This window comes from Ranitomeya variabilis, chromosome 1, assembly GCF_051348905.1.
Source record: "Ranitomeya variabilis isolate aRanVar5 chromosome 1, aRanVar5.hap1, whole genome shotgun sequence".
Taxonomy (NCBI): Eukaryota; Metazoa; Chordata; class Amphibia; order Anura; family Dendrobatidae; genus Ranitomeya; species Ranitomeya variabilis.
This window is the reverse complement of record NC_135232.1, coordinates 1,113,862,314-1,113,880,353: the sequence shown is the minus strand read 5'-3', so window position 1 is coordinate 1,113,880,353 and position 18,040 is coordinate 1,113,862,314. Positions and strand designations below refer to the sequence as shown.

At 45.4% G+C, this 18,040-nt stretch overlaps 1 protein-coding gene across 1 annotated transcript in view; it reads right to left on the bottom strand.

Annotated features, from left to right (window-relative positions):
• FAM53A (family with sequence similarity 53 member A) overlaps positions 1-5,116 on the bottom strand; it is a 70,314-nt gene extending 65,198 nt beyond the window's left edge. The window contains exon 1 of the mRNA XM_077280206.1: positions 5,070-5,116. The gene's annotated coding sequence lies outside the window, so the exon portion shown is untranslated. The remainder of the gene's footprint in view (positions 1-5,069) is intronic.
• Positions 5,117-18,040: the final 12,924 nt, after the last annotated feature.

Sequence of the window (18,040 nt, the reverse complement as noted above, 5' to 3'; positions counted from 1 at the left end):
AGGAAGGAATGATGGGAGAGAGGAAGGAATGATGGGAGAGAGGAAGGAATGATGGGAGAGAGGAAGGAATGATGGGAGAGAGGAAGGAATGATGGGAGAGCGGAAGGAATGATGGGAGAGAGGAAGGAATGATGGGAGAGAGGAAGGAATGATGGGAGAGAGGAAGGAATGATGGGAGAGAGGAAGGAATGATGGGAGAGAGGAAGGAATGATGGGAGAGAGGAAAGGAAGAAAGCAAGGAGGTAACGTTTTGGTTTCTTTTGACACCTATGGTCGATTTTACCATGTGAGCTGCAGGGACAGAGATAAATATTGTTGGCTGTAGAAGCAGCAGATAAAGAATCATGTACACAGAGATACTGGTGATAGACAGGAGAGATACATCTAGAATATCGTCCTTAATATTGCAACGCACCAACTAACAGGAAGCAGACACAAGTGATTACAGGCTTCCGGGAGACTTGGGACACGGTGCAGGGTCCAGCTGTATGATGAATAGATTGTGAGATGTTCAGGTCAATTCAATAATATAATAACCAAACTTCTAAGGCAAATGTTTGCAGCAATTATCCCGGATTCTAGAAATCTATGCAGCCCATCTGTGATTACAGCGGCCATGCCCCATCCATATGCTGCCTGTCCTGCCCGCTGCTGTGAGATTAGAATTGTGGAGCCGGGCACAAACCACCAGGCCGAGACACGACAAGAATAAAGGCCGGGAGCCCGAGAACTCCCCCCAAATGTATGCGGCCGTGATGTTATGATGCAGCATGGTGAGGGTTAAGCATAGGTGTGTGGTGACCCCGCCACCATTCCTGTGGGCCCAGGAGAAGAGTTTATGAAAGCAGCTGCTCAGGCGTTGGGTTACACACAGTAATTCAAGCCCTGGTGCTTAATACTCAGGAAGTAGCTGAGCAATCCACTGACTGGGCAGGAGGAGGCATGAATGGAGGGCCGAGCGGCCGCAGGAGGGGCGCAGAGACCTGCCACAAACATAGATGTGGAATCATACATCAGCGCGCAGGCCGGGAGCAGCGGGAATGTCAGACATCAGAAGATAGATATTACATGACTAGACTGTGGCCCGATTCTAATGCATCGGGTATTCTAGAATATGCATGTCCCCGTAGTATATGGACAATGATGATTCCAGAATTCGCGGCAGACTGTGCCCGTCGGTGATTGGTCGAGGCAACCTTTATGACATCATCGTCGCCATGGCAACCATTGACATCTACGTCGATACTGTTCCCGTCGCTGATTGGTCGAGGCGAATTCACGGCAGACTGTGCCCGTCGCTGATTGGTCGAGGCAACCTTTATGACATCATCGTCGCCATGCTGTGCCCGTCGCTGATTGGTCGAGGCCCAGGCGGCCTCGACCAATCAGAGACGCGGGATTTCCAGGACAGACAGACAGACAGACGGAAAAACCCTTAGACAATTATATATATAGACAGAAACCTGCGAAACCTCCGACCCATCGCGTCATATTGGGGGAACATTTTAATTCAATTTATACCACCTCACATCATCCCCAATATCTACCTATACTAGTGCATAGAGGCAGGGGTGCAGGGGTTACAATCACACCCGGGCCCTGGAGCCTAGGGGGCCCTACACGTCCCTTTGGCCTACAGAGATAGAGGGTGCACCACAGATGAGGAGCGCACATAGATAGAGTGCACACACAGATGAGGAGCGCACATAGATAGAGGGTGCACACACAGATGAGGAGCGCACACAGATGAGGAGCGCACATAGATAGAGGGTGCGCACACAGATGAGGAGCGCACACAGATAGAGGGTGCGCACACAGATAGAGGGTGCGCACACAGATAGAGGGTGCACACACAGATAGAGGGTGCACACACAGATAGAGGGTGCACACACAGATAGAGGGTGCACACACAGATAGAGGGTGCACACACAGATAGAGGGTGCACACACAGATAGAGGGTGCACACACAGATAGAGGGTGCACACACAGATAGAGGGTGCACACACAGATAGAGGGTGCACACACAGATAGAGGGTGCACACACAGATAGAGGGTGCACACACAGATAGAGGGTGCACACACAGATAGAGGGTGCACACACAGATAGAGGGTGCACACACAGATAGAGGGTGCACACACAGATAGAGGGTGCACACACAGATAGAGGGTGCACACACAGATAGAGGGTGCACACACAGATAGAGGGTGCACACACAGATAGAGGGTGCACACACAGATAGAGGGTGCACACACAGATAGAGGGTGCACACACAGATAGAGGGTGCACACACAGATAGAGGGTGCACACACAGATAGAGGGTGCACACACAGATAGAGGGTGCACACACAGATAGAGGGTGCACACACAGATAGAGGGTGCACACACAGATAGAGGGTGCACACACAGATAGAGGGTGCACACACAGATAGAGGGTGCACACACAGATAGAGGGTGCACACACAGATAGAGGGTGCACACACAGATAGAGGGTGCACACACAGATAGAGGGTGCACACACAGATAGAGGGTGCACACACAGATAGAGGGTGCACACACAGATAGAGGGTGCACACACAGATAGAGGGTGCACACACAGATAGAGGGTGCACACACAGATAGAGGGTGCACACACAGATAGAGGGTGCACACACAGATAGAGGGTGCACACACAGATGAAGAGCACATATAGATAAAGGGCGCATATACAGATAGGGTGCACACAGATATAGGGTGCACACAGATATAGGGTGCACACAGATATAGGGTGCACACAGATATAGGGTGCACACAGATATAGGGTGCACACAGATATAGGGTGCACACAGATATAGGGTGCACACAGATATAGGGTGCACACAGATATAGGGTGCACACAGATATAGGGTGCACACAGATATAGGGTGCACACAGATGCAGAGTACTGCTACAAAGATGCATAGTGCACACAGATGCAGGGCACCCATACATGTACAGTACATAGATCTATAGCTGTATAGTGCACATACATGTCCAGTACATAGCTGTATAGTGCACATACATGTCCAGTACATAGATCTATAGCTGTATAGTGCACATACATGTACAGTACATAGATCTATAGCTGTATAGTGCACATACATGTCCAGTACATAGCTGTATAGTGCACATACATGTACAGTACATAGCTGTATAGTGCACATACATGTCCAGTACATAGCTGTATAGTGCACATACATGTCCAGTATATAGCTGTATAGTGCACATACATGTCCAGTACATAGCTGTATAGTGCACATACATGTCCAGTACATAGCTGTATAGTGCACATACATGTCCAGTACATAGCTGTATAGTGCACATACATGTCCAGTACATAGCTGTATAGTGCACATACATGTCCAGTACATAGCTGTATAGTGCACATACATGTCCAGTACATAGCTGTATAGTGCACATACATGTCCAGTACATAGCTGTATAGTGCACATACATGTCCAGTACATAGCTGTATAGTGCACATACATGTACAGTACATAGATCTATAGCTGTATAGTGCACATACATGTACAGTACATAGATCTATAGCTGTATAGTGCACATACATGTCCAGTACATAGCTGTATAGTGCACATACATGTCCAGTACATAGCTGTATAGTGCACATACATGTCCAGTACATAGCTGTATAGTGCACATACATGTCCAGTACATAGCTGTATAGTGCACATACATGTCCAGTACATAGCTGTATAGTGCACATACATGTCCAGTACATAGCTGTATAGTGCACATACATGTCCAGTACATAGCTGTATAGTGCACATACATGTCCAGTACATAGCTGTATAGTGCACATACATGTACAGTACATAGATCTATAGCTGTATAGTGCATGTCCAGTACATAGCTGTATAGTGCACATACATGCACAGTACATAGCTGTATAGTGCCCATACATGTCCAGTACATAGCTGTATAGTGCACATACATGTCCAGTACATAGCTGTATAGTGCACATACATGCACAGTACACAGATCTATAGCTGTATAGTGCACATACATGTACAGTACATAGACCTATAGCTGTATAGTGCACATACATGTACAGTACACAGATCTATAGCTGTATAGTGCACATACATGTACAGTACATAGATCTATAGCTGTATAGTGCACATACATGTACAGTACATAGCTGTATAGTGCCCATACATGTCCAGTACATAGCTGTATAGTGCACATACATGTACAGTACACAGATCTATAGCTGTATAGTGCACATACATGTCCAGTACATAGCTGTATAGTGCCCATACATGTCCAGTACATAGCTGTATAGTGCACATACATGTCCAGTACATAGCTGTATAGTGCACATACATGTCCAGTACATAGCTGTATAGTGCACATACATGTCCAGTACATAGCTGTATAGTGCACATACATGTCCAGTACATAGCTGTATAGTGCACATACATGTCCAGTACATAGCTGTATAGTGCACATACATGTACAGTACATAGCTGTATAGTGCACATACATGTCCAGTACATAGCTGTATAGTGCACATACATGTCCAGTACATAGCTGTATAGTGCACATACATGTACAGTACATAGATCTATAGCTGTATAGTGCATGTCCAGTACATAGCTGTATAGTGCACATACATGCACAGTACATAGCTGTATAGTGCCCATACATGTCCAGTACATAGCTGTATAGTGCACATACATGCACAGCACACAGATGCACAGTTGGGCCGCAGCTCTGCACACACAGGACAGTGCAGGTGACAGCAGCAGTTTGTGGCCTGAGGTTACTTTGCAGCCTCTGTTATTATTGATCACCCGGCTGCTATGTGCCGCTCTGGCCGCTAGAGGTCGCCTCACAGCCCCCGTGTGTGACCAGCGCTCCTGACATGAGGTCTCCACAACAATGGGCGCCCGGCACCGGGGTCCTCACAGCGCGCACGGAGCAGATCCACGACCCTCCTGCACTTATACAGGAACGATACGAAGGCAACGGACTAAGAAAGCACAACAAGCAGACAGACCAGCGAGCGCCCATCCCCCTGCTGTCTACACACCTCTGCCGTCACTGCTGTCTGTGAACTTCTGAGCTGCAGGCTTACCAGGCAGGGGGTTATAAAACTTCCGGCGATACCATAATGAGCTAGGGGAGGACAACTGAAAATGAGGTAAAATAATTCAGCTTCAGTAGACAAATCTGTGCTTCTTCATATAGGATTCCACTATAAAACAGTATGTGAGGCACAGTCCACTGGGAGAGAAGACGAATCATCTTACTGGTGTCAGCAGCGGAGCGCTGGTGAGGAAAGTGTGCACCCCTATACTGGAAATACAATAGTACATCCCGGTCTGCAGATTATAAACAAAGAACCTCGTGGGAACCTGGGAGTCAGTAAGTAAGTGAGGAAGGAGTCAGTATGTGAGAGAGGAGGAGGCTGCACTAAGGCTACTGCTACACTACACTAATACTACTGCTACACTACTGCTAGATTACTGCTACACTAACACTACTGCACCTACTAATACTACTGCTACACAACACCAGCAATACTGCACTGCTGTACCACACTACTGCTAGATTACTGCTACACTACTGCACCTACTAATACTACTGCTACACAACACCAGCAATACTGCACTGCTGTACTACACTCCTGCTATATTACTGCTACACTACTGCTAGATTACTGCTACACTACTGCTAGATTACTGCTAGATTACTGCTACACTAACACTACTGCACCTACTAATACTACTGCTACACTACACCAGCAATACTGCACTGCTGTACTACACTACTGCTAGATTACTGCTACACTACTGCACCTACTAATACTACTGCTACACTACACCAGCAATACTGCACTGCTGTACTACACTACTGCTAGATTACTGCTACACTAACACTACTGCACCTACTAATACTACTGCTACACTACACCAGCAATACTGCACTGCTGTACTACACTACTGCTAGATTACTGCTACACTACTGCACCTACTAATACTACTGCTACACAACACCAGCAATACTGCACTGCTGTACTACACTACTGCTAGATTACTGCTACACTAACACTACTGCACCTACTAATACTACTGCTACACTACACCAGCAATACTGCACTGCTGTACTACACTACTGCTAGATTACTGCTACACTACTGCACCTACTAATACTACTGCTACACAACACCAGCAATACTGCACTGCTGTACTACACTCCTGCTAGATTACTGCTACACTAATACTACTGCACCTACTAATACTACTGCTACACAACACCAGCAATACTGCACTGCTGTACTACACTACTGCTAGATTACTGCTACACTACTGCACCTACTAATACTACTGCTACACAACACCAGCAATACTGCACTGCTGTACTACACTACTGCTAGATTACTGCTACACTACTGCACCTACTAATACTACTGCTACACAACACCAGCAATACTGCACTGCTGTACTACACTCCTGCTAGATTACTGCTACACTACTGCACCTACTAATACTACTGCTACACAACACCAGCAATACTGCACTGCTGTACTACACTACTGCTAGATTACTGCTACACTACTGCACCTACTAATACTACTGCTACACAACACCAGCAATACTGCACTGCTGTACTACACTACTGCTAGATTACTGCTACACTAATACTACTGCACCTACTAATACTACTGCTACACAACACCAGCAATACTGCACTGCTGTACTACACTACTGCTAGATTACTGCTACACTACTGCACCTACTAATACTACTGCTACACAACACCAGCAATACTGCACTGCTGTACTACACTACTGCTATATTACTGCTACACTACTGCACCTACTAATACTACTGCTACACTACACCAGCAATACTGCACTGCTGTACTACACTACTGCTAGATTACTGCTACACTAACACTACTGCACCTACTAATACTACTGCTACACAACACCAGCAATACTGCACTGCTGTACTACACTACTGCTAGATTACTGCTACACTAATACTACTGCACCTACTAATACTACTGCTACACAACACCAGCAATACTGCACTGCTGTACTACACTACTGCTAGATTACTGCTACACTAACACTACTGCACCTACTAATACTACTGCTACACAACACCAGCAATACTGCACTGCTGTACTACACTACTGCTAGATTACTGCTACACTACTGCACCTACTAATACTACTGCTACACTAGACCAGCAATACTGCACTGCTGTACTACACTACTGCTAGATTACTGCTACACTAATACTACTGCACCTACTAATACTACTGCTACACTACACCAGCAATACTGCACTGCTGTACTACACTACTGCTAGATTACTGCTACACTACTGCACCTACTAATACTACTGCTACACAACACCAGCAATACTGCACTGCTGTACTACACTACTGCTAGATTACTGCTACACTACTGCACCTACTAATACTACTGCTACACAACACCAGCAATACTGCACTGCTGTACTACACTACTGCTAGATTACTGCTACACTACTGCACCTACTAATACTACTGCTACACTACACCAGCAATACTGCACTGCTGTATTACACTACTGCTAGATTACTGCTACACTAATACTACTGCACCTACTAATATTACTGCTACACAACACCAGCAATACTGCACTGCTGTACTACACTACTGCTAGATTACTGCTACACTAATACTACTGCACCTACTAATACTACTGCTACACAACACCAGCAATACTGCACTGCTGTACTACACTACTGCTAGATTACTGCTACACTAACACTACTGCACCTACTAATACTACTGCTACACAACACCAGCAATACTGCACTGCTGTATTACACTACTGCTAGATTACTGCTACACTACTGCACCTACTAATACTACTGCTACACAACACCAGCAATACTGCACTGCTGTACTACACTACTGCTAGATTACTGCTACACTACTGCACCTACTAATACTACTGCTACACAACACCAGCAATACTGCACTGCTGTACTACACTACTGCTAGATTACTGCTACACTAACACTACTGCACCTACTAATACTACTGCTACACAACACCAGCAATACTGCACTGCTGTACTACACTACTGCTAGATTACTGCTACACTACTGCACCTACTAATACTACTGCTACACAACACCAGCAATACTGCACTGCTGTACTACACTACTGCTATATTACTGCTACACTACTGCACCTACTAATACTACTGCTACACTACACCATCAATACTGCACTGCTGTACTACACTCCTGCTAGATTACTGCTACACTAACACTACTGCACCTACTAATACTACTGCTACACAACACCAGCAATACTGCACTGCTGTACTACACTACTGCTATATTACTGCTACACTACTGCACCTACTAATACTACTGCTACACAACACCATCAATACTGCACTGCTGTACTACACTACTGCTATATTACTGCTACACTACTGCACCTACTAATACTACTGCTACACTACACCAGCAATACTGCACTGCTGTACTACACTACTGCTAGATTACTGCTACACTAACACTACTGCACCTACTAATACTACTGCTACACAACACCAGCAATACTGCACTGCTGTACTACACTACTGCTATATTACTGCTACACTACTGCACCTACTAATACTACTGCTACACAACACCAGCAATACTGCACTGCTGTACTACACTACTGCTAGATTACTGCTACACTAACACTACTGCACCTACTAATACTACTGCTACACTACACCAGCAATACTGCACTGCTGTACTACACTACTGCTATATTACTGCTACACTACTGCACCTACTAATACTACTGCTACACTACACCAGCAATACTGCACTGCTGTACTACACTACTGCTAGATTACTGCTACACTACTGCACCTACTAATATTACTGCTACACTACACCATCAATACTGCACTGCTGTACTACACTACTGCTATATTACTGCTACACTACTGCACCTACTAATACTACTGCTACACTACACCAGCAATACTGCACTGCTGTACTACACTACTGCTAGATTACTGCTACACTACTGCACCTACTAATACTACTGCTACACTACACCAGCAATACTGCACTGCTGTACTACACTACTGCTATATTACTGCTACACTACTGCACCTACTAATACTACTGCTACACTACACCAGCAATACTGCACTGCTGTACTACACTACTGCTAGATTACTGCTACACTACTGCACCTACTAATACTACTGCTACACTACACCATCAATACTACACTACTGCTATATTACTGCTACACTACTGCACCTACTAATACTACTGCTACACTACACCATCAATACTGCACTGCTGTACTACACTACTGCTATATTACTGCTACACTACTGCACCTACTAATACTACTGCTACACAACACCATCAATACTGCACTGCTGTACTACACTACTGCTAGATTACTGCTACACTACTGCACCTACTAATACTACTGCTACACTACACCAGCAATACTGCACTGCTGTACTACACTACTGCTAGATTACTGCTACACTACTGCACCTACTAATACTACTGCTACACAACACCAGCAATACTGCACTGCTGTACTACACTACTGCTAGATTACTGCTACACTACTGCACCTACTAATACTACTGCTACACAACACCATCAATACTGCACTGCTGTACTACACTACTGCTAGATTACTGCTACACTACTGCACCTACTAATACTACTGCTACACTACACCAGCAATACTGCACTGCTGTACTACACTACTGCTATATTACTGCTACACTACTGCACCTACTAATACTACTGCTACACTACACCAGCAATACTGCACTGCTGTACTACACTACTGCTATATTACTGCTACACTACTGCACCTACTAATACTACTGCTACACTACACCAGCAATACTGCACTGCTGTACTACACTACTGCTATATTACTGCTACACTACTGCACCTACTAATACTACTGCTACACAACACCAGCAATACTGCACTGCTGTACTACACTACTGCTAGATTACTGCTACACTACTGCACCTACTAATACTACTGCTACACAACACCATCAATACTGCACTGCTGTACTACACTACTGCTATATTACTGCTACACTACTGCACCTACTAATACTACTGCTACACTACACCAGCAATACTGCACTGCTGTACTACACTACTGCTATATTACTGCTACACTACTGCACCTACTAATACTACTGCTACACAACACCAGCAATACTGCACTGCTGTACTACACTACTGCTAGATTACTGCTACACTACTGCACCTACTAATACTACTGCTACACTACACCAGCAATACTGCACTGCTGTACTACACTACTGCTAGATTACTGCTACACTACTGCACCTACTAATACTACTGCTACACTACACCATCAATACTGCACTGCTGTACTACACTACTGCTAGATTACTGCTACACTACTGCACCTACTAATACTACTGCTACACAACACCATCAATACTGCACTGCTGTACTACACTACTGCTAGATTACTGCTACACTACTGCACCTACTAATACTACTGCTACACAACACCAGCAATACTGCACTACTGTACTACACTACTGCTAGATTACTGCTACACTACTGCACCTACTAATACTACTGCTACACTACACCATCAATACTGCACTGCTGTACTACACTACTGCTATATTACTGCTACACTACTGCACCTACTAATACTACTGCTACACTACACCAGCAATACTGCACTGCTGTACTACACTACTGCTATATTACTGCTACACTACTGCACCTACTAATACTACTGCTACACAACACCAGCAATACTGCACTGCTGTACTACACTACTGCTAGATTACTGCTACACTACTGCACCTACTAATACTACTGCTACACAACACCATCAATACTGCACTGCTGTACTACACTACTGCTATATTACTGCTACACTACTGCACCTACTAATACTACTGCTACACTACACCAGCAATACTGCACTGCTGTACTACACTACTGCTATATTACTGCTATACTACTGCACCTACTAATACTACTGCTACACAACACCAGCAATACTGCACTGCTGTACTACACTACTGCTAGATTCATGCTACACTACTGCACCTACTAATACTACTGCTACACTACACCAGCAATACTGCACTGCTGTACTACACTACTGCTAGATTACTGCTACACTACTGCACCTACTAATACTACTGCTACACTACACCATCAATACTGCACTGCTGTACTACACTACTGCTATATTACTGCTACACTACTGCACCTACTAATACTACTGCTACACTACACCAGCAATACTGCACTGCTGTACTACACTACTGCTATATTACTGCTACACTACTGCACCTACTAATACTACTGCTACACAACACCATCAATACTGCACTGCTGTACTACACTACTGCTAGATTACTGCTACACTACTGCACCTACTAATACTACTGCTACACAACACCAGCAATACTGCACTACTGTACTACACTACTGCTAGATTACTGCTACACTACTGCACCTACTAATACTACTGCTACACTACACCATCAATACTGCACTGCTGTACTACACTACTGCTATATTACTGCTACACTACTGCACCTACTAATACTACTGCTACACTACACCAGCAATACTGCACTGCTGTACTACACTACTGCTAGATTACTGCTACACTACTGCACCTACTAATACTACTGCTACACAACACCAGCAATACTGCACTGCTGTACTACACTACTGCTAGATTACTGCTACACTACTGCACCTACTAATACTACTGCTACACTACACCATCAATACTGCACTGCTGTACTACACTACTGCTATATTACTGCTACACTACTGCACCTACTAATACTACTGCTACACTACACCAGCAATACTGCACTGCTGTACTACACTACTGCTAGATTACTGCTACACTACTGCACCTACTAATACTACTGCTACACTACACCAGCAATACTGCACTGCTGTACTACACTACTGCTAGATTACTGCTACACTACTGCACCTACTAATACTACTGCTACACTACACCATCAATACTGCACTGCTGTACTACACTACTGCTATATTACTGCTACACTACTGCACCTACTAATACTACTGCTACACTACACCAGCAATACTGCACTGCTGTACTACACTACTGCTAGATTACTGCTACACTACTGCACCTACTAATACTACTGCTACACAACACCAGCAATACTGCACTGCTGTACTACACTACTGCTATATTACTGCTACACTACTGCACCTACTAATACTACTGCTACACTACACCAGCAATACTGCACTGCTGTACTACACTACTGCTAGATTACTGCTACACTAATACTACTGCACCTACTAATACTACTGCTACACTACACCATCAATACTGCACTGCTGTACTACACTACTGCTAGATTACTGCTACACTACTGCACCTACTAATACTACTGCTACACAACACCAGCAATACTGCACTGCTGTACTACACTCCTGCTATATTACTGCTACACTACTGCACCTACTAATACTACTGCTACACAACACCATCAATACTGCACTGCTGTACTACACTACTGCTAGATTACTGCTACACTACTGCACCTACTAATACTACTGCTACACTACACCATCAATACTGCACTGCTGTACTACACTCCTGCTATATTACTGCTACACTAACACTACTGCACCTACTAATACTACTGCTACACAACACCAGCAATACTGCACTGCTGTACTACACTACTGCTATATTACTGCTACACTACTGCACCTACTAATACTACTGCTACACTACACCATCAATACTGCACTGCTGTACTACACTACTGCTAGATTACTGCTACACTACTGCACCTACTAATACTACTGCTACACTACACCATCAATACTGCACTGCTGTACTACACTACTGCTAGATTACTGCTACACTAATACTACTGCACCTACTAATACTACTGCTACACAACACCAGCAATACTGCACTGCTGTACTACACTACTGCTAGATTACTGCTACACTAATACTACTGCACCTACTAATACTACTGCTACACAACACCAGCAATACTGCACTGCTGTACTACACTCCTGCTATATTACTGCTACACTACTGCACCTACTAATACTACTGCTACACAACACCAGCAATACTGCACTGCTGTACTACACTACTGCTAGATTACTGCTACACTAATACTACTGCACCTACTAATACTACTGCTACACAACACCAGCAATACTGCACTGCTGTACTACACTACTGCTAGATTACTGCTACACTAATACTACTGCACCTACTAATACTACTGTTACACAACACCAGCAATACTGCACTGCTGTACTACACTACTGCTAGATTACTGCTACACTACTGCACCTACTAATACTACTGCTACACAACACCAGCAATACTGCACTGCTGTACTACACTACTGCTAGATTACTGCTACACTAATACTACTGCACCTACTAATACTACTGCTACACAACACCAGCAATACTGCACTGCTGTACTACACTCCTGCTATATTACTGCTACACTACTGCACCTACTAATACTACTGCTACACAACACCAGCAATACTGCACTGCTGTACTACACTACTGCTAGATTACTGCTACACTAATACTACTGCACCTACTAATACTACTGCTACACAACACCAGCAATACTGCACTGCTGTACTACACTACTGCTAGATTACTGCTACACTAATACTACTGCACCTACTAATACTACTGCTACACAACACCAGCAATACTGCACTGCTGTACTACACTACTGCTAGATTACTGCTACACTAATACTACTGCACCTACTAATACTACTGCTACACAACACCAGCAATACTGCACTGCTGTACTACACTACTGCTAGATTACTGCTACACTACTGCACCTACTAATACTACTGCTACACAACACCAGCAATACTGCACTGCTTTACTACACTACTGCTAGATTACTGCTACACTAATACTACTGCACCTACTAATACTACTGCTACACAACACCAGCAATACTGCACTGCTGTACTACACTCCTGCTATATTACTGCTACACTACTGCACCTACTAATACTACTGCTACACAACACCAGCAATACTGCACTGCTGTACTACACTACTGCTAGATTACTGCTACACTAATACTACTGCACCTACTAATACTACTGCTACACAACACCAGCAATACTGCACTGCTGTACTACACTACTGCTATATTACTGCTACACTAATACTACTGCACCTACTAATACTACTGCTACACAACACCAGCAATACTGCACTGCTGTACTACACTACTGCTAGATTACTGCTACACTACTGCACCTACTAATACTACTGCTACACTACACCAGCAATACTGCACTGCTGTACTACACTACTGCTAGATTACTGCTACACTAATACTACTGCACCTACTAATACTACTGCTACACAACACCAGCAATACTGCACTGCTGTACTACACTCCTGCTATATTACTGCTACACTACTGCACCTACTAATACTACTGCTACACAACACCAGCAATACTGCACTGCTGTACTACACTACTGCTATATTACTGCTACACTACTGCACCTACTAATACTACTGCTATATTACTGCTACACTAATACACTAATACTACTGCTATATTACTGCTACACTAATACACTAATACTACTGCTATATTACTGCTACACTAATACACTAATAAGGCAATATTGCCTTGCGCAGGCGTGTACTCCGGAGGACAGAGAATGAACTTCAATCCAATATTGTGGCCAGCATGCAGCCAGCGGGTAAGGGAAGGGTGAATCAAACTCCCGAAAACCCCACCCATATGACCCAAAACTGGTCCCGCCAAATTCAGGTGATAGGTTCCCTTTAAAAATCCGCAGGTAAAATGCACTGCGTTTTACCTGTGGATTTCGTGCAGATTTCACCTGCGGTTTTACACCTGCAGATTCCTATTATGGAGAAGGTGTAAACCTCTGTGGAATCCGCACAAAGAATTGACATGCTGCGGAATAAACAACGCAGCGTTTGCGCGCGTTTTTTTCCACAGCATGTGCACTGCGGATTTTGTTTTCCATAGGTTTACATGGTACTGTACAAGGCATGGGAAACTGCTGCGGATCCGCAGCCAAATCCGCAATGTGTGCACATAGCCTTCTACTACTGCAACTACTAATACTACTGCTATACTACACCATCAATGCTACTCTGCTAACACTATTACTACTGCAACTGCTACTACTACTGATATACTACCCTGCTAACACTACTGCAACTGCCAAAACTACTGCTATACTACACCATCAATACTGCTAATACTACTGATATACTACCCTGCTAACACTACTGCAACTGCTAATACTACTGCTATACTATACCATCAATACTACACTGCTAACACTATTACTACTGCAACTGCTAATACTACTGCTATACTACAGTACATTTCTAATACTACTGCTATATTAACTACAGTACACTGCTATGCTACAACTGCAAATACTACTGCTATACTAATGACATTGCTATACTACAACTGATATTACTACTGTTATATTACAACTGCTATACTATGCTAACAATACTTCTACTATGCTACACTACAAAAACTGCTAATACTACTGTACTACTAATGCTATGCTGCACTACTGCACCTGCTAATACAGGCTTCTCTATGACACTACACTTAAGCGCTACAGGTTCCTCTATGGCACTGCACTGCTGTACTCCAGGTTCTTCTACGGCACTGCACTGCTGCGCTACAGGTTCTTCTACGGCACTACACTGCTGCGTTACAGGCTTCTCTACGGCACTACACTGCTGTGCTACAGGCTTCTATATGACACTATACTGCTGTGCTACAGGCTTCTCTACGGCACTACACTGCTGTGCTACAGGCTTCTCTACAGCACTACACTGCTGCACTACAGGCTTCTCTACGGCACTACACTGCTGCACTAAAGGGTTCTCTACGGCACAACACTGCTGTGCTACAGGCTTCTCTACGGCACTGCACTGCTGTGCTACAGGCTTCTCTACGGCACTACACTGCTGTGCTACAGGCTTCTCTACGGCACTGCACTGCTGTGCTACAGGCTATTATGCGGCACTGCACTGCTGTGCTACAGGCTTCTCTACGGCACTACACTGCTGTGCTACAGGCTTCTCTACGGCACTACACTGCTGTGCTACAGGCTTCTCTACGGCACTACACTGCTGTGCTACAGGTTTCTCTATGGCACTACACTGCTGTGCTACAGGCTTCTCTACGGCACTGCACTGCTGAGCTACAGTCTTCTATGCGGCACTGCACTGCTGTGCTACAGGCTTCTCTACGGCACTACACTGCTGTGCTACAGGCTTCTCTACGGCACTACACTGCTGTGCTACAGGCTTCTCTACGGCACTGCACTGCTGTGCTACAGGCTTCTATGCGGCACTGCACTGCTGTGCTACAGGCTTCTATGCGGCACTGCACTGCTGTGCCACAGGCTTCTCTACGGCACTACACTGCTGTGCTACAGGCTTCTCTACGGCACTACACTGCTGTGCTACAGGCTTCTCTACGGCACTGCACTGCTGTGCTACAGGCTTCTCTACGGCACTGCACTGCTGTGCTACAGGCTTCTATGCGGCACTACACTGCTGTGCTACAGGCTTCTATGCGGCACTACACTGCTGTGCTACAGGCTTCTCTACGGCACTGTACTGCTGTGCTACAGGCTTCTATGCGGCACTACACTGCTGTGCTACAGGCTTCTCTACGGCACTACACTGCTGTGCTACAGGCTTCTCTACGGCACTGCACTGCTGTGCTACAGGCTTCTCTACGGCACTGCACTGCTGTGCTACAGGCTTCTATGCGGCACTACACTGCTGTGCTACAGGCTTCTCTACAGCACTACACTGCTGTGCTACAGGCTTCTCTACGGCACTACACTGCTGCGCTGCAGGCTTCTATATGACACTACACTGCTGCGCTGCAGGATTCTATATGACACTACACTGCTGCACTACAGGCTTCTCTACGGCACTACACTGCTGCGTTACAGGCTTCTCTACGGCACTACACTGCTGTGCTACAGGCTTCTATATGACACTACACTGCTGTGCTACAGGCTTCTCTACGGCACTACACTGCTGTGCTACAGGCTTCTCTACACCACTACACTGCTGCACTACAGGCTTCTCTACGGTACTACACTGCAGCACTAAAGGGTTCTCTACGGCACAACACTGCTGTGCTACAGGCTTCTCTACGGCACTGCACTGCGGTGCTACAGGCTTCTCTACGGCACTACACTGCTGTGCTACAGGCTTCTCTACGGCACTGCACTGCTGTGCTACAGGCTTCTATGCGGCACTGCACTGCTGTGCTACAGGCTTCTCTACGGCATTACACTGCTGTGCTACAGGCTTCTCTACGGCACTACACTGCTGTGCTACAGGCTTCTCTACGGCACTACACTGCTGTGCTACAGGTTTCTCTATGGCACTACACTGCTGTGCTACAGGCTTCTCTACGGCACTGCACTGCTGTGCTACAGGCTTCTATGCGGCACTGCACTGCTGTGCTACAGGCTTCTCTACGGCACTACACTGCTGTGCTACAGGCTTCTCTATGGCACTACACTGCTGTGCTACAGGCTTCTCTACGGCACTGCACTGCTGTGCTACAGGCTTCTATGCGGCACTGCACTGCTGTGCTACAGGCTTCTATGCGGCACTGCACTGCTGTGCCACAGGCTTCTCTACGGCACTACACTGCTGTGCTACAGGCTTCTCTACGGCACTACACTGCTGTGCTACAGGCTTCTCTACGGCACTGCACTGCTGTGCTACAGGCTTCTCTACGGCACTGCACTGCTGTGCTACAGGCTTCTATGCGGCACTACACTGCTGTGCTACAGGCTTCTATGCGGCACTACACTGCTGTGCTACAGGCTTCTCTACGGCACTGCACTGCTGTGCTACAGGCTTCTATGCGGCA